The sequence below is a fragment of the Oryx dammah genome, unplaced genomic scaffold (genome assembly GCF_014754425.2).
Source record: "Oryx dammah isolate SB20612 unplaced genomic scaffold, SCBI_Odam_1.1 HiC_scaffold_11163, whole genome shotgun sequence".
Classification (NCBI taxonomy): domain Eukaryota; kingdom Metazoa; phylum Chordata; class Mammalia; order Artiodactyla; family Bovidae; genus Oryx; species Oryx dammah.
In genome coordinates this window covers 4,413,714-4,433,873 of record NW_024080556.1, presented here as the reverse complement: position 1 = coordinate 4,433,873, position 20,160 = coordinate 4,413,714, and positions in this window count along the sequence as shown.

Sequence of the window (20,160 nt, the reverse complement as noted above, 5' to 3'; positions counted from 1 at the left end):
GTCAGGCAAGGCTGGTGGAGGCGTGAAGGTCACACACAACTCGAGCTCCTATGGACCAGAGAGGGATCCTTTTCTCTCTACCCCTACCCTTTTGTTCCACTGGGGGGAAAAAAAAAGCAAAAAGATATTTATAACCCAGGTAACAATGTAAATGGCTGTACTGTTTGACATTCATTTGTGTGCTAAGTTACTTCAGTGTGTCTGACTCTTGTGACCCTATGGACCATAGCCCACCAGGCTCCTCTGTCTATGGGATTCTCCAGGAAGGAATACTGGAGTGGGTTGCCATTTCCTCCTCCAGGGGATCTTCCTGACCCAGGAATCGAACCCTGGTCTCTTTTGTCTCCTCTATTGGCAGGTGGGTTCTTTACCACTAGCACCAATTCAGTTGTGGAGGAAAAATAAATTTTCTATCCCAGATATATATCTAGAATCTAACCTGGCTGAAAGATTATGTAGAAAAGTATTTATTCTAGGGTATCAAATGGCTTACACAACTGTTAGGTGGGATGAAGCAACAAATTCTATGTTGGGCTTTCAGGAATGAATCCCAAAGTCACGTGCAAAACTGGGCTTTTAAAAACGCAGCTGACTTTTCTGTGATCAGTAAGCTGTTGGTTTCAGTTCAGCCACCATTTCTGCAGTCAGGATAGCCTACAATCAGGAAGGTGTTGGCTACTGCTGCCAAAGGTAGAACACCACCAGCATCCTTCATATTTTTCTTTTGGCCATACCATACAGCATGTGGAATCTTAATTCCCTGACCAGGGATAGAACCCAAGCCCTCTGCAGTGGAAGCATGGAGTCTTAACCACTGGACCACCAGAGAAGTGCCCAATGCCACTTCTTAAAATCTGTACCTGTACCTGGGAAATGGAGGCCCAGTATGTGCCACACACGAAGGTAACGACTGGACACTGGAACCTTTTCTAACATAGCCAACAGAAAAACAAATGACTCTACAATCTTTGTTGGCAGAAAAACCAAAAGCAACAGCAGGAACAGAGTAGGAAAGTAGGGTGACATGCTTCTCACTTTTGACTTCCAATTTTAGGCAAGTTCACCTTATTTCTAAAATGTAAACACCTCCAGGTCTTGGCAATAATTTATTCAATATGACACCAAAAATACAGACAATAAAACTGAAAATAGACAAGTAGGATTCTATCAAACCAAAAAGCATAGTAAAGGAAATGATCAACAGAGTAAAAAGGCAATGAATGGAATGGGAGAAAACATAAGAGCATATTCAAAAAATATTCAACATATTCAAAAAAAAAAATCGGAAACTATTATAATTCAACAAAAACAAAACAACAAAAGACACTAAAATAACCCAGTTTAAAAATGGGCAAAGAACTTGACTGTGTCCCCCCAGAGATTTTAACTCTCAGACCTGTCCACCCCCACAGTTCTGGTTTTCCTACCTTGGCGTTGGCTCTCATGAAGGTGAAACAGCTCTTGTGTTTCTGCTCTGCTAAGCTGTGATTCTCTGTGTTTGCTGTTGGCTTCAATGATTTTGGAGGCAGTTGTTTGTTGTGTGATCTCGCTTTTCTTACAGATCTAAGGAGAGTTGTTGATTTTTCAGTTTGTTCAGTTTTTTACTTGTTATAAAGGAGTGGTGATTTCTAAGTTCCTTGCATGCAGAACTAGAAACTGGAAGCTATGTGTTACTTTTTTATTATATAATTTCTATTTATGCAATGTGGCACAGTGGTAAAAAATCTGCCTACCAATTTAGCAGCACAAGAGATTTTAGGTTCAGTCCCTGGGTTGGGAAGATCCCCTGGAGGAGGGAATGGAAATCCACTCCGGTATTCTTGCCTGGAGAGTCCCCATGGACAGAAGAGTCTGGCGGGCTACAGTCCGTGGGGTCACAGTGTCAGATACGATTGAGAGACTGAACATGCAAGCAGTGTGATGGATAGCTAAGATAAGTAGTCAAGAGGAGTATAATGAATCAAACATAATGTGTTTTTAAATTAAATGGGGTTTTAAGCCTATATTGTGTAAGTTTCAAGACAGTGTTAAATAAAGAATTGTATATAAATATTCAGAATTCTTAATTTTTGGATATGATGGTAGCATTTTTCTAGGTACCTTATAGGAGAATATTTTTATTGCTAAATTTACCTGGCAATGATATATAATTTCTTATTATGTAATAGAGGATAGAAAGATATTAATCACTTTATAAGATTAACTAATGTATAATTAGAATAAATATTTTATGGTCTGATTTGATAATCTATACTTTAATGTATCTCATTGAATATTGCACATTAAAAGAAATTATAAAACCTTTATTTGTGGATGTACTTTCCATTATAACTAGAAAAGACTGAATAGTCTTGGAAAGTATTCCAGTTACTCTTAAAAGACTGCATCACTGAACTATACTAATTTGGCAAGAAGGTGCTTTTCTTCTATAAATATTATGGTATCTGAAAATATAAAAGCAATTTTTAGCTATTAGTGTTTCTTAACAATGCTCTCTTTGCTTTCAGCTCTGTCTCAGGGAGCGATGCATGCTTTGAAAAGAGTCTACAAAAGGGAAGTAGTGAAGACTGTCTACTCTTATTATACATGGAACTGAGGAACATTCCTAGAAGGGTCAACATAGCAGTCTATTTCTAATGCCATATACTTTAGTCTTATCAGATGTGTGTCATTCAAAGGAAGACAGGAAGATAGCATCTGATTAATCAACAAAGGACATTCTCTACAGTACTTCAGTTGTCTTTGGCAGGTACCCCAGATGTTTTTACACCCTAGAACAATGACATAGATTCAGGATGAGACATGGGGATGTCTTTCTTATGTAACATGGGAGAAAGAAGGGCTATTATAAAAAAGGGAAGTTGGGGAAGGGAGTCTACCTGATGACAGGAAAAACTGCCCCTGAAAATTGACAATTTAAAAATAGATTACCTCAAAATCATACCCCAGTTAAAGATCGCATCTTACGTCTCTCCTCTGAGTTGCAAATGCAACCCCACCTTGGTCTGTCTCACCGAAATTTTGTTATCTTGGCTTTGCCTTCTTGGTATGATATTCCAAACCTGCCTCCATATCCTGCTCTGTATATTTTAGCTTCATCTTTGAAAAACAAGGAAGAAGAGACCTAGCTTATAGTCATATTCTTCCTCAACAGAGAGTGTCTAGTACTTCATATTCAAGGTCTTTAGCAACTCTGCTATTCTTTCTAGTTGTGCAACATGCTGGCCCCTCAAGAGCACCACAGTAGCAACTGGAAATTGCAATAGGACCAAATCAGAGTACCATGACAATGGCTACAGATTGAGGGCTTCTTTTAAAGAATCATAAAACACACACACATATTAGCAAAAATCAGAAAATATGAAAAGAAAGGATACATACTGCTATCCAGAAATAACTGAATATTCTGAATATTTGGGTTTCCCTGGTAGCTCAGTGGTAAAGAACCCACCTACAAATACAGGAGATGCAGGTTCAATCCCTGGGTCAAGAAAATCCCCTGTAAAAGGAAATGGCACCCCACTCCAGTAGTCTTGCCTGGAGAATCCCATGGACGGAGGAGCCTGGTGGGCTACAGTTCATGGAGTCACAAATAGTCAGCCATGACTTACCGACTAAACAACAACATCCCTATCTATATATTGAAACAAATAAATAAATCTTTGAAATTATGTAATACAAAATGTTTTGAATGTAAGCTTTAACTCTCCAGCTCATTAAGAACACATTTCCACATTAATAAATTCACCTGTACAACATAATCTTTAATGGCTGCAGAATGTTCAACTGAATCGCAATTTAATCAGTCAGTATAGCTGGATATTCAAGTTGTTTCTAATTTTTCACAATTCCAAACAGTATGTGATGAACATCTTTGTAGCTTAACATTCTCCTACTTTGTTAGTTACTTCCTTGGAAATTACTCCTAGAAGAGATAGTTCTGTGTCAATATTTAAGTCTTTTATACATAACCTCCAGAAAGGTTATATCAATATACACTCCCACAAGCAACATATGAGTCTCCTTACAAGACTACGTGCTTCACTTGAGGAATGCTAACACACCAAACTTTGGTAAAGAGTCTATGTTAGAGTTGAGAGAGAGTGTAAATTACATATTGATTCATATACATGTAAATAATCTTTCTCTAGATGGAAAATTATAGAGACCTATGGTTTTTCTGCCTTGCTTAGTAGTTTTTCATGGCTCCTGTATTCACAGGCTTTATAAACAGAGCTTTAAATATCTACTGATTTGTGGCAAATCAGGCAAGATAATTATTCCACCACATATGAAGGCATGTTTTGTTCTCAGCATCTAGACTGTCTGAGGCTTTGATTAGCTACCCAAGCTGCCGAGTCCTGAAGTTTGGCTTATTTTCTTATCTGAAGAAAGTCTACCAACTAACTTGAATGTCAGAAAGTAGCAAAGCAGATTTATAAAGACAAACTATTTACACATTTCAGAGAAAAACTTGGTTTGTATCCTTTATTTAAAATCATTATGAGGTCAAAGCAGAAAGGTTCCCAATGAATCCAATAAGTTATTATTGCCTGAAAACAATTCATATCAAAGTTGATAATAGATAGGCTACTGAGAGAGATTGTGAAATTTGCTTTTCCTAAAAAGGTATTGATTGATGACTTGAACTGTCATTAATACAGTTTATTCCTTCCAATATTGTAAGTATGTGAAAAGGGCACTGTGAAACAATCAGTATGAATTGGTAAAAAGACTGTCTAATGACAGAGCAAGACCTAGGAGGTATACATGGTGTAGAAGAAGATACTTGGACTTGTATCTGAACTTGAGATATTTTATTCATTGTTTTCCATCCATTTAACAAATATTTGTTGAGTATTTGGGCATCTCTGGTGGCTCAGATTGTAAAGAAAGTAAAGTCGCTCAGTCGTGTTCGACTCTTTGTGACCCCATGGACTGTAGACTATCAAGCTCCTCTGTCCATGGGATTTTCCAGGCAAGAGTGCTGGAGTGGATTGCCATTTCCTTCTCCAGGGGATCTGATGGTAAAGAATCTGCTTGCAACACAGGAGACCCGGGTTTGATCCCTGGGTTGAGAAGATCCCTTGGAGAAGAGAACAGCAACCCACTCCAATACTCTCGCCTGGAGAATTTCATGGACAGAGAAGCCCAGTTGGCTAAGTAACTAATACACAACACACATTTGGACCAGAAGTTGAAATTGGTGCTTAAATACAATGGCGAGCAACACTGACACAATCTTTTTTTTCTCAGGCATGCAGAAAGTGGACATTAAAAAGTAAATATAAGGACTTCCCTGGTGACCCAGAGGCTACAACTCCTTGCTCCCAATGCAGGGGGCCTGGGTTTGATCCCTGGTCAGGGAACTAGATTCCACATATCACAACTAAAGATCTGCATGACGTAACAAAGATAGCAGATCCTGCAAGTCACCACTAAGACCTGGCACAGTCAAATAAATAAACAATTTTTTTAAAGTAAATATATTTTTCAGTTCAGTCGCTCAGTCGTGTCCAACTCTTTGCGACCCCATGAATTGCAGCATGCCAGCCCTCCTGACAAAAAAGAACTTGACAGTCTTCGTTCCAATCACTACAACAAGAAAAAGCTGAACAAACTGAACATGAATAACGTTTCTTGAATCCATCAGAGAAGCGAAGCCACAGGGCTAGGTGTCACGCTGAAATATGGAGAGACAGGTGAATTTGGAGAGTCACTGCTGAAATTTACTTACTGAAGCAGAAGTTAACTGGTGTGAATGTTTATAATGGTGATTTTGACAATACATTAAAATGCACGAAAATCTAAAGAAATCATCTAGGATCCTAGCATGGAATGCAAACTCTAATTTGTAATATACGAAACAATTTCACTGAAAGGATTGGGGGGAAATGCTGATCTAAGCAGCACGGAAAATGAGTGCAATCTGAAAGATTGAAGGCAAAAACAATTGAACCTAAGTACTGTACTCCAGTTGATAAAGCTGCTTCCCACAGGGGCCTGAACTAATAATTTTGATACCACTATACATGCCTACTGGAATTGAACACTTAGGTAAGTGGATGGCAGATGATGGGATCCAGATTCCTCAGTGTTGGAGTGGAGTTTATAGATAAGCAAGCAGAACAGACTAGAATGATCCATGTGGTAATGGATTAGAGTTAGAAATATCACTATGAGCTCATGTTTAGTTGCATATAGATACAGATAGCTATATATCAGAAGGCTACATATATGTAGCATATATGTTGCATATAGATACAGATGGCTACATATATGTATGTGTGTGTGTGTGTGTACATAGGCTAGTAGACATGCAAATATATTGACTTATGTTTTCTTATTCTTTCAATTGAGAGGGCCTAGAAGCAATGATACCCCAATATCATAAGAACATCTAGCATCTAAGTCTTGGGTTTCTAATACAAATTTCCAATAAAAAGGAAAGGACTCAGAGAAATGGCTGGCTCTTGAACCAGGGTAGGAAATATACGTAATTAGCCTGAAATTTCTTGTAGTGTCAGAAATAAGGAAATTCTGAGAACTCCTGTCTTTCCCCCAAACACACATTGGAAAATCATTGAAAGTTTGTAACCAAGACAATGACATCCACTTTTTGAAAATATTCCTGGCTGAAGTATCAGTTCAGTTCAGTTGCTCAGTCGTGTCTGACTCTTTGTGATCCCATAGGCTGCAGCATGCCAGGCTTCCCTGTCCATCGCCAACTCCCGGAGTTTACTCAAACTCAGGCCCATTGAGTCAGTGATGCCATCCAGCCATCTCATTCTCTGTCACTCCCTTCTCCTCCTGCCTTCAATCTTTCCCAGCAGTGGCCAAAGTATTGGAGTTTCAGCTTCAGCCTCAGTTCTTCCAATCAATATTCAGGACTGATTTCCTTTAGGATGGACTGGTTGGATCTCCTTGCAGTCCAAGGGACTGTCAAGAGTCTTCTCCAATACCACAGTTCAAAAGCATCAATTCTTCGGCACTCAGCTTTCTTTATAATCCAACCCTCACGTCCATATACAACTACTGGAAAAACCATAGCTTTGACTAGATGGACCTTTGTTGGCAAAGTAATGTCTCTGCTTTTTAATATGCTATCTAGGTTGGTTATAACTTTTCTTCCAAGGAGGTTGCAGTCACCATCTTCAGTGATTTTGAAGCCCCCGAAAATAAAGTCTCTCACTGTTCCATTGTTTCCCCATCTATTTACCATGAAGTGATGGGGCCAGATGTCTTGATCTTAGTTTTTTCAATGTTGAGTTTTAAGCCAACTTTTTCACTGTCCTCTTTCACTTTCATTAAGAGGCTCTTTAATGCTTCTTCACTTTCTGCCATAAAGGTGGTGTCATCTGCATATCTGAGGTTATTGATATTTTTCCTGGCAATCTTGATTCTGGCTTGCGGTTCTTCCAGCCCAGTGTTTCTCATGATGTACTCTGCATGTAAGTTAAATAAGCATGGTGACAATATACAGCCTTGACTTACTGCTTTCCCTATTTGGAACCAGACTGTTGTTCCATGTCCAGTTCTAATTGTTGCTTCCTAACCCGCATACAGATTTCTCAAGAGGCAGGTCAGGTGGTCTGGTATTCCCATATCTTTAAGAATTTAAGAGTTGTCAAGAATACACAAAAGAACTGTACAAAAAAGCAAGACCCAGATAATCACGATGGTGTGATCACTCACCTAGAGCCAGACATCCTGGAATGCGAAGTCAAGTGGGCCTTAAGAAGCATCACTACGAAGAAAGCTAGTGGAGGTAATGGAATTCCAGTTGAGCTATTTCAAATCCTAAAAGATGATGCTGTAAAAGCGCTTCACTCAATATGCCAGCAAATTTGGAAAACTCAGCAGTGGCCACAGGCTGAAGTATGGAGTGTGAATTAAAGGAGGGCAAGAAGGTAGGTAGTGAGGGTTTCAGATTAGAGGATGTAAACTATTTTAGACTGGATAAACAACATTATCCCACTGTATAACCCAAGAAACTAGATTCAATACCTTATAATAAACCATGATGGAATGGAATATATATATAGAAGAATGTCCCTATGTGTATAACTGAGTCACTTTCCTGGAATACAAAGATTGGTATGACGTAAATCCAGTATCCTTCGGTTTTTTTAAAAAAAGAATGTATGTGGGGTAGAACAGTGAAGAGGTCCAGGTGAGGGATGACCTGTTTTAGCCTAAAGGTGGGAGCAGGTGAGAGAGAAGATGGACTTGGAATTCCAGCTCTGACACTAAGAGGCATGACAGGGCCGTCTAGACGTGAGTTAGTCACATTTCCTGCCTCTTAATTTCCTCTCTTGCTTCCTCTGTTGTTAAAGATGTGATATTCACAGCAGGATCCAATTCATAGTTATCTCTTAAAAATATTAAATTTCTGTAAATTAGCAGTGTTGTTTCAGAAAATAACATTGTTGGTTATGCCGTAACAATTGAGAAGTAATTTTCCTACATACTAAAGTTTCATGTTCTGTTTAGATCTTCACATTTTAAGAGAAGTTTTTAATGCTGAGAATAAAAAACAATGAAATCTTAGACAGGACCAGTGAGGAAAGGTTAAATGAACTGAAATCATTTAGAATACACAAAAAAGATTCAGTGATGATTTGATGACAATTTTCCAGTGAAAGAAAAGCTACAGAAAAAGACATAGCTAATTATTTTCTCCTTTTGTAGGGATTTTAATGAGAAGAAGTGGCTTAAATTGCTAGGAAGGGGCTAGGAAGTACTGTTGACTGTATCTGTGAGATGTACTAGCATGAATTACAGACTTTCCATAACTGAAACCTATAAAACTAGGTCAGACAATGATTTGCCATAAGTATTGTGAGTTTTCCTTCATAAAGACAGGTGGTTGGACCAGAAGCCCCTGGAGGTCTCTTCCAATGCTTTCATTCCACCAGAGAAGGGATTAATATCTATTGATTCTTGCTTGGTGACAGCCACTTTCATGATGTCCCTTAATCCTTCCAATAATACGATGAATTGGGATAATTACTCCTGCTTTAGAGAAACAGATGCTTCCTTCCCCTCCTTCCTTTCCCAAACCTTGGAAGGAGCACCTTTTTGCAAGTGAAGGAAATAATAACTGGACCCCAAAACTGGGCATCTTTTCATGTGCAGTAGTTAAGTAGTTTATAGTCACAGAGTAAGGGGTACAGGAAATGAAACTGCATTCCTCATTTCTGCTTGGTTGTGAAAAGCATCCTTTTCCAGGCTAAAGAGATTCAGTCATTCCCATTTAACGCTCAGCTTCTGTTGTCTCCTCCTCCCCTATCTGAGATTAGGGTCTATGTAATGCCACAGAGCAGGGTGATGTGGGGATTTCACAGTCATCTTCTGACCTTTCTTGTCCATCCGATGGGTTTTTGGACTCAGCAGGACCCATGAGGTCAACATCTGTTCCTGCTGCACTGGCTGATGGCATCATTTGCTCCACAGGCCTCAGTTATCTGGGTACCACCATTTGGGTTAGCCTATGTCAGTCATGAGTTTTCTTCAGTTTACTATTAATTTTTATGCTTTCTGGGACCTAGGGCCTGTTCGATGCTTTGCCTTGTGACTTTAGATCTGGAAGAGTCTCAGGGGGATGTATCAGGCACCCTTTCTCTCTCTACTCATCCTACATCTGTTTCTCTTCCACTGCCTGGTATCATTTGGATCCAGGGCTTCTCTCAGAGGTGGGCAGTCTCTTAGGACTAAGCCCTGGGCAGAAAGGACGTACCCCCTGTACTCCAGAGTTCCTCTAACCTGTCTGCCCTCTAAGACTGGAATGAGGTGGAGTGTGGCAGAAGCTTGGGTGTTTCACAGGCACATCTAACTCTTTTGCTCTCCTCTTTTGAGTTCTTAACAAATTCCCCTTCCACCATAGCCCATAACAGGTTCTAGGCTCCTGTCTGGGTGTTAGGAAATCTGTTCTTTTTGTTGCATGTTCTTTCCTGTTCCATATTTTGACTTTACCAGGTTTTGCTTTTAATCAACAAAAGCATGCTTTTAAAATTCCCCCAAATCTACCAGCAACTTCCCACAGAAAAACCAAGCCACCACAAACTATTTTCTCTTTCAATTTTCTGGCTCTTGTGATGGAAATCATCACTTTCAAGACTAATTTGGGAATTTTTGCTCCAAAATTGACACTTTTTTTTCACTTGATTGCTTTATCTTCTTTCTTCTAGGACAATAAACCTCAGCTTTATTATGGTCTGTGTTTTCTGTTTCAAGAAATTTTGAAACAAACATAGAGAAGAGAGGGGAAAAAAATAACAAAACCAAGACAGCTACAGCTTATTGGTTTACTACAAAGTGATTACTGTTGATACCACCACCTGCATCCAGATACCAAGAATTGCCAGCACCCTGGGGACTCAGCCCCTCTGAGAGACTATTCGATTCTACCTTCAAAGGTCACCATTGATCCAACTGCTAATACTACAGACTAATTTTGTGTGTTTTCAAATTTTATATAAATGAAATCATGGAGGATGCGTCACTTGTGTCTGACTTGTTTAGTTCAAATGTACATTTGTGAGAATCATTCCTATTGCTCTGAAGAGCAGCCCTTCGTTCCCTCTCATTGCTGAATACTCCACACTGCATGTAGATCTCACGTTATGTTTATCCATTCTATGACTGTTGGAGATTTAGGTTGTCCCAGTTTTTTGGCTATTATTGAAAACAACACTCCTCAAATCACGCTTGTAAATTGCAGGTGGCACATGGTCTGCAGGCCTGTTGCATAAATTCTTTGAAGTAGCAGTCTTTACCTTTTAATTGGAGTGTTTAGTCTAGCCACATGATTATTATTTTAGCAGCTTATCTTGTCTTCCTCTAATGCCTTCCCTATTCTGTATTCTGTCTAAAAATCCACTAGCTCCTGTCATTCAGATTTTTAAGCCATTTTACTTGTGAGCTATTGCTCTGGGGATAAATTACAGACTCTCTACATGGCCTGTGGGATCCCCTATCATGTGATTCTGCTTCCTGCGTCTTTAGCTCTGCTCTTGCCAGACCTGTTCACCTTTCCTAATTGAGCTCTTTCACGAGCTGTTTCCTCTGCTTTAAGCATTCCCTGGTCCATCTCCCTTTCTACCCCTCACCGTGATTTCACCTGGCCAACTCGCACTTATTTCTGAAGTCCCAACCTATCATTTCTAAGACAACATTGAAGGTTGAATTGTCACATTCAGAGCACAAAATACTCAAGTGAAATATGGGAGAGTCTGAGCCCGTCAACAAAACTACCCAAGTCTGATGTATATTAGAGCATGCAAAATTCTCAACAGCGCTGGGTGGATATGCACAAAAGAGCCATTTCAGTTCTGAAACAGCTCCTTTATACACCCCCTTAACATCCAGCTTACATGACATTTCCTAGTGACTTATAAATTCCAAGTTTAGTGACAATAAGGAAACTAGATAGACCATCTCTTAGAAATGACTCCTCTACTTCCCCTTGGAAAATACCACGAGGTCTCCTGTTTACAAAGGGATTTGACAGTGGTAACTGTTGCTAGGCATCTTGAGGAGGAACACAGACTTCAGACTTGGCTAGTCCTCTCCTTTCCAACTTCCTCATGTAAACATTTCTGACCCTCTCCATCTAGACAAGTGTATCAATACTTTCATAGTTTCTTGTGTTTTTCCCATCTAAGTGATTTCTGATGCAATGCCTGCAACCCCCTTAATACCATGAACTCCATTAAAACGGGAGTAAATATTCTATTTACTGTTGTTATGTCTGATACCTGGCACAATTGCTGGGACATAGTAGGCTGTCACCAACGTTTACGTATTGTTAAATTGTGTAAATGTATCTGCTCTTTTAAAATAAAGTTTTTTGTTTACTCAGTTTGACACTGTTGGTTTTTAAGCTTGTTTGAATAAAGTTTATATATAGTTAACTCTGATGAATGATTCTGACATAGAAGGAAGAAAGATTCATGGGTTTCTTGTACAAAACTTGTCATAATAATTAGATTTTATATTTTCATTGAATATAAGGTATAATACAGCTCTGACCTTTCCAGAGATGTATTATTTGTTTCCAGATACATTTCTGCTGAATTTCTGTTTTATTATCTTCTGTCAATTTGAAATTTCTTCTCCATTTTTCTATTTCCATCCTAATCTGTTTGTAATTCATATTTCCTTTTTGTCTTTCTTTAAAATCCATTCCCTTTCCTTAACTTTTGTCACCTCAGAGAATTTAAAAAATTAAGTTTCCCCTGTATTTGAATTTAAGATTGAAATATAAGTGTCTCCTTTGTAGAGTTAATGGTTTTGATCTAACTGTGTTTCACAAAGGATGAAACTGGTTGACTGGTAAGGTTATGCTAAGACTGAAAAGATTATGGGTTCTGGCTGCTTCTAAGCTATGTCAAAGCATTTCAATGAAAAGGGATATAGTCATGCATTTACCTGAATTCAAATACGTCACTCTAGTGTAATTCATAATAATAATATTGTGTTTATGTTAAAACTGATATTTTCCTAAAGCTAAGGCAGCATTTGTGAAGGGACTACTATACTGACTGTTATTAAGTTCTTTTGAATTTGGCCCATGTGTTCTTTCTTGTGTCATGGAACAATTCGCCTGTTCTCATCCTTTTGCTCTAGCACATTTCTCTATTCAAACTACTGCTATCTCTATCCAAATAGCACTTATAATTTATTTTGGTCTTCGATGAATAAGAATGCATCATTTATGCATTTACTCCTCCTCTGTTGTTATCCCATTGCATGCTAAGTCGCTTCAGTCATGTCTTGCTCTTTGCGATTCTATGAACTGTAGCCTGTCAGGCTCCTCTGTCCATGGGATTCTTCAGGCAAGTATACTGGAGTGGGTAGCTGTTCCCTTCTGCAGGGGATCTTCCCAACCCAGGGATCAAACCCAGGTCTCCTGCACTGCAGGCAAATTCTTTACCATCTGAGCCACCAAGGAAGTATGTGCCAGATACCCTGTCAAAAGCTGGAGGTACAAAAATAAATAGAACTCAGTGCCTGCTCTTCCGTAATTCATGGTCTACGGTGTGGCCTTCATGTAATAAATGATTGCAGGGCCGTGAGATAAAGGCTATAATAAGATATAGTGGTGACACACACAGCCTGTGCTGAAGAGTGAGGGAGAACATATGTTTTCATCTGAGAGAGTGGTATGAACCGAGCTCCCTCTCAACAAATCCATTTAAGTGTGTGCTGTAGAATGATGGAAAACAGCCATGCTGCGGAGTCTCCCTGAGGACTAAGTTGAACGTATTGATCCCTGGGATAAGCATATGGCTGAGATCTTCCTTTCATTTTCAGAGTTGGGCGCATCAAGTCAGTAAAGGCTTGAGGGCTTCTGACTCCCTTTTTGAGCGTTATCGGTGAAATTTTATACCAGTTATACTCCTGTGTGTATTCATGTCTCTGTGTGTTCTGGCCAGTGTATATATGACACAAAGGCAAAACAAAAATGTCAGAGGGCAAAACAAGATAAACAAAGACACATTCAGGGGTAGCAAGGAAATAAATTAGGTGATATGACTTCTGGGGCACAAATCTGTTTTCAGCCTCAGTATTCTCCTTTTTCTTTAGGACTGGGGGCATGGGGCAATTATAAAAGCAATAACTACTCTCTCAAAGAGCGGCAGTGCAGGGTAATGGTTAAGAGCATGGGGCCCAGAATCTATAGGGTCTGGTCACAACCCAGGCAGGGCCACTGACTACTTCAGGGATGCCAGGTATAATATTTAACTCAGGAAAGCCTTAGTTTGCTCATCTGAACAATGGGGACGTAAATGCCATTTTTTTTTTTCCTCTTCATAGTATTATTGTGAGGACGATGTGATGCTTGCTAATGGCTTCATGCATTAGCCAACGCACATGGCCTGATGACAGTAACGATGATGAAAAGCTGCCCATGTTACAGGAGTGGGGTCTGACCAGGGGAACTCCTTGGTCCAATGGCTGTCAAAGTTTTCAGCATATTAACATCACATAGGGCAGGCTTCATGGATGTGTCCATGTATGAGGCTATGTCCAAAGAGGGGACTCCCCCACTTGGAGTAATGCCCCGCTGTTGTCATCTTAACACTCTCAAATTTAAATGAGTCCTGAATTTTAATTTGAAAATGGGCCCTGCAAATTACATAGCTGGTCCTCACTGGGCAGTGTTTAAAAATCCCAGTGCCTGAGCTCCACCCTACTTCAGTTAAGTCAGAACCTCAGAAGCTGGAATCAGAGATTCTTCTCATCTTTTAAAGTTCCACAGAGGAGTCTTCTACATAGCAAAGTTGAGGAAAGAGTGCCTTGATTTTCTAGCTGATTGCTGGCAGTCCAAGGCGGTTTTTGCCTCTGTGGCATATGTTACCGTACTGGGGAAACTTGTTTTAGGTATAAATTTCTAATTCAAGGGAATTCACATATATTCCTTAGTTTTGAATCATATCTATATCACACTATGCACACCCATCCATATAGCTGAGGGCTGACTGGCCCTGAAGTCAGATCACAGGAAACTTACTCTCTTTAAGCTGTCAAGTGGGCCTAAAATAACACTTATATCAGGAGTTCCCTGGTGGTCCAGTGGCTAAGACTGTACGCTCCCAATGTGAACCTGCTCCCAGGTTTGATCCCTGGACCTGGGTTTGATCCCTGGGTCAGAAAGATCCCCCGGAGAAGGGAATGGCTACCTACTCCAGTATTCTTGTCTGGAGAAATCCATGGACAGAGGAGCCTTGTGGGTACAGGTGATGGGATCACACAGAGCTGGACACAACTGAGAAACTAACACTTTCACTTTCTTCAGGGAACTAGATCTCACATGCTGCATCTAAGAATTCATTTTCTGCAACTGCAACTAAAGATCTCTTACGCAGCAACTGAAGACCTGGTACAGCCAAATAAATAAAGTTAAAAAAAAATAACACCTACATCACACAATTGTTATGAGAATTAAATGAGATAATTCATATTAAGTTCCTACCAGAGAAAAAATAGGCCTGACACAAAATAGGCATTCAATATATGTGAGCTATTCATGTTACAATGCCTACAGGTTGTTTTGGCTTGATCATTAACAGGAAACTTTGATGACCTGAAAGACTCCTGTCATGAGAACATCCCTAAGGTACTTGTTTCCAAGTCCACGGTTCGTTATTCTTTAGAGCGTACAAGGCATTTAGTCTGAGGAAGTACAGAGGCTTGAGGCAAGCCGCATCATAGCGTATAAAGGCAAGTTGTGAATAATTTACTCGTCCTGCCAAGCTGTCAAATTACTGAAGAGTTTTCCAAAGCACCATCTGACCCAATATCTCAGAACTCTCTGCACCTTAAAGAAGACATGGCTAATTGGAAGAGAAAAAACATCCACAACCCACATGGCCTGAGCACATCAAAACATGCCATCTGTCATTCCTATGCTCTTAGTCACCACCCCGGGCAACAAAAATCTCTCCATCATCAATGAACTTATATTTGTTTGTTGATTACTAATTATTATTTTCTGTTTATTCTGATAGCCTTCATTTTTGGTACGAAGATGAGAGAATGGTTGCTGCAATACATTTTTAGAGCCCCAAGTATACTATGATGCAGATGGATAGGTTTTAAGCCTTAGAGGGGAACGAGGACAAAATGAAATAGAGATGATGTTTGAAGGCATAAACAAACCATGCACTTACAGCCTTAATTTTGCAGTTTGCAATTTTAATTTCCTATTTTCCTCCTTGTGAGGGATTACTTGGCATGTTGCTAGTATCACAGAGGGAAAAAATTATGATTGCCTTTTGGTAGAGGATTGCAAAGAACTGTGTAAATACTAATTTAATTAGAATTCAGCATGAAAGCCAAAAGCCAGAAATTATTTATCTGCCTGACACCTGGTTGACATGCTTACTTGGCATGGTGGTTCTCAACCTGGCAGTACTTCAGGATTGCTTGGTGAGCCTCAGTGAAATCTCCCCGAAACTCTGGCCCCGTTTTTGACCAGTTAAATTTGAATCACTGGGGATGGGGTCTGGGCATCATTTCTTTGCCTTTTAAGTAGATTAATTTTTTTTTTAAGGTGCATTAGTTGCTTAGTCATGTCCAGCTCTTTGCAATCCCATGGACTGTGGCTCACCAGGATCGCTGTCCATAGGATTCTCCAGGGAAGAATACTGGAATGGGTTGCCATTCCCTCCTCCAGGGGATCTTCTCAACCCAGGGACTGAACTTGGTTCAGTTCTAACCCCTGGCAATCACTGATCTGCTTACTGTCTCCATAGTTTTGCCTTTTCCAAATGTCATATAATTGGAAGCATATTATAAATTGCCTTTTCAGATTGGTTTCTTTCACTGAGTAATATGCATTTAAGCTTCCTCTATGTATTTTCAGAGCTTGGTAATTCTCTTTAGCACTGTATACTATTTTCATTGTCCAGATGTACTATAGGGTACTTATCTTTTCACCTACTGAAGGGCGTCTTAATTGTTTCAAGTTTTGGCAATTACGAAGAAAGCTACTGTGAACATCTGTGTATGGGTTTTTGTATGGATGTAAATTTTCAGTTCATTTGGGCAAATATCAAGGTACAGATTGCTGGATTGTTTGAGAAGAGTGTGTTGAGTTTTGAAACTGTCTGGCTGTCTTCAAAAGTGGTTGTACCATTTTGCATTCCCACCAGCAATGAATGAAAGTTCCTGTGGCTCCACATTCTTACCACCACTTGGTGTTGTCAGTGTTCTGGATTTGGCCATTCTAATAGGTGTGTCACAATATCTTATTATTGTTTTAATTTGTATTTCCTGATGAAATCCAGTGTGAAGCATCTTTTTAGATGCTGATTTGCTATCTGTATATCTTCTTGTCCAACTATTTGTGACCCTATGGACCGTTGCCCACCAGGCTCCTCTGTTCATGGGATTCTCCAGGCAAGAATACTGGAGTAGGTTGCCATTCCCTTCTCCAAGGGAATCTTCCTGACCCAGAGATCAAACCTAGGTTTCCTGCATTGCAGGCAGATTCTTTACCACTGAGCCAGTAGCCTGTCTGGGTATTTGGCCTATTTTTAAATAGGCAGGTTGTTCATTTTCTTACTGCTAAGTTTTAAGAGTTCTTTGTATATTTTGTATAATAGTCCTTTATCAGATATGTCTTTTGCAAATATTGTCTCCCAGTCTGTGGTTTGTCTTCTCTTTCTCTTGATGGAGCATCAATTAAAAAAAATCTCCTCTGGTGATTCTATTATGTAGCAGAGTTAAGAACATGGAGCCCCGGTAGAATGTGAGAGATCCTTATAGAACCCTTAAGGGCTGCATGCTTTAAGAGTTGAGAAGGTACAAAAGCAGTTTAAAAAAAACCAAAAAACCACCTATTGATTCTGGTTGGACTGTACCTGTAAGCAAACAATAATGTTGATGTTTTGTTTAAAAAGAAAAGCACACACAAACATACCTTCACCAAAGTAGGAATAAGGACTTTTTCGTGCTAGAAGCAACTTTAGTGCTGCTAGTTCTCTGGCCCCGAGGGCGTCACGGCAGCAGAATAAAATCAGTGCAAAACACAGTGTGGCTTTTTTCTTTAGTTGTCTCTCACTTTTAGGTTTTCTACACTTAACTCAGGCATTTGGGGTTCCCCTGGCACACCTCAGTTAGACCTGAGCCTCCCTGATAGGCAGCCACACTAGCTGTCCACATTACCCAACAAAGCAGAGAGAGTGTTTTTCACTCTGCAATGCAATACACCCTCACTACCATGTTCAGGTTCCTGAGGGACCAGACACTGTGGCCCCCCGATGAATGTTATTCCACTTCTGAAAGAGACTTCTGCCTTGAATCTCTACCTTTAGAGAACTTCCCACATAATACGGAAGGAATTGCCCCTTTACTCTGGGGCTTCCCCGGTGGCTCAGATGGTAGAGAATCCCACCTGTGATGCAGGATACCCGGGTTCTATCCTGGGTTGGGAAGATTCCCTGGAGGAGGACATGGCAACCCACTCCAGTATTCTTGCCTGGAGATTCCCCATGGACAGAGGAGCCTGGTGGGCTACGCTCCATGGGGTCACAAAGAGTCAGACACAACTGAGCATACACACAGGCACACTCCTTTGCTGTAATGCCTAAAAGCTACATTAGTCCAGGACCTACCTGCATCCTCTGGGGCTCTGACTACTGTTTGATTCTGAAACCAAAGGGTTCCTTAAACTACAAAGGCTGCTTTTCTACCCTGACTCTATATAGAGAGCAACTCTATAGAGAGAGAGAGGGAAGGGGAAAGGATATAAGTAGAGAGCAGTTCAGTTCAGTTCAGTTCAGTCCAGTCGCTCAGCGTGTCTGACTCTTTGCGACCCCATGAATCGCAGCATGCCAGGCCTCCCTGTCCATCACCAACTCCCGGAGTTCACTCAGACTCACGTCCATCGAGTCAGTGATGCCATCCAGCCATCTCATCCTCTGTTGTCCCCTTCTCCTCCTGCCCTCAATCCCTCCCAGCATCAGGGTCTTTTCCAATGAGTCAGCTCTTCGCATGAGGTGGCCAAAGTACTGGAGTTTCAGCTTTAGCATCATTCCTTCCAAAGAAATCCCAGGGTTGATCTCCTTCAGAATGGACTGGTTGGATCTCCTTGCAGTCCAAGGGACTCTCAAGAGTCTTCTCCAACACCACAGTTCAAAAGCATCAATTCTTTGGCGCTCAGCCTTCTTCACAGTCCAACTCTCACATCCATACACGACCACAGGAAAAACCATAGCCTTGACTAGATGGAACTTAGTCGGCAAAGTAATGTCTCTGCTTTTGAATATGCTATCTAGGTTGGTCATAATTTTTCTTCCAAGGAGTAAGTGTCTTTTAATTTCATGGCTGCAGTCACCATCTGCAGTGATTTAGTTATCTGATAACCAGTTAGAGTGAGCTGTGCAGTATATATGATCTGTATTAATCTATGTGAAGTCTCTTCTTCACCCAGTAGGCAGTGATCCTTAGTTATACAAGTCAGATCATGTCACTTCTCTTAGAAGTCTCTCGTGGTCTCTCAACTCACTAGGAAGAAAGTCCTAAGTCCTTATCACGGTCTACAAGGCTTTATGGGGTCTGTACCCCACTGGGCTCTGTAGCCCAGTCTCCTATAGCCCCCTGAGCTTCCATTGCACTGGCCTCCTGGATGTTCTTAGGACTCACCAAGCACCTCAGCATGTAATTGCTATTCCCTTGGTCAACAAGGTTCTTCTCGGGAGGTTGGCATGATACCTCCCCTCCTTATGGGAGATACAAGCTGATCCTCTTATTTAAGATACCACCTCTCTCCACCTCTGTCTCTCTCTCTCCTCTTACCCTGCGCACTTTGTATTCCTTTGCATTATTTATATCCACTTGACACACCATGGAGTTTTTGTTTATTGTATGTTTTCTCCTGCTAGAATGCAGGAGCTTCCCTGATAGCTCAGTTGGTAAAGAATCCACCTGCAATGCAGGAGACCCCAGTTCAATTCCTGGGTTGGGAAGATCCACTGGAGAAGGGATAAGCTACCCACTCCAATATTCTTGGGCTTCCCTGGTGGCTCAGCTAGAAAAGAATCCTCCTGCAATGCGGGAGACCTGGGTTCAATTCCTGGGTTGGGAAGATCGCCTGGAGAAGGGAAAGGCTTCCCACTCCAGTATTCTGGCCTGGAGAATTCCATGGACTGTATAGTCCATGGGGTTACATGGGATCGCAGAGTCAGACACGAATGAGCGACTTTCACTTTCACTTTCCCATTAGAAAGCATCCTCCCTGAGAGAAGAGGCTTTGTCTTGTCCACAGCTGCATTCCCAGTGCCTAGGCTGGTGATTGTTAGACCTGCACTGGTGTCAAGTAAAATGTACTTGACATTTGAAAGAAGGATCTTTCAAATGACACCCCTTAGCAGAGGTCTTTCTCCAGCATGCTAAGGACAGCTGTCCAACATTTCCATCTGAACATCTCAGCATGTTAGAAAAGTGTAAGCTGCAGCACAGCAAGGACCCTATTGTTTTGTCCAGCAATTTCTCCCCAGCACCCAAGACAATGTGGGTCTGCAGCCTGTGCTCAACGTGTGTTCATGAATGTTCAGAATTGAACACTCTACCACAAGCCTAGCCGTAAACCCAGGAGACAACCTTGACTTCTCCCTATTCTTCATCTCACACATCAAGTCACATGTCAGT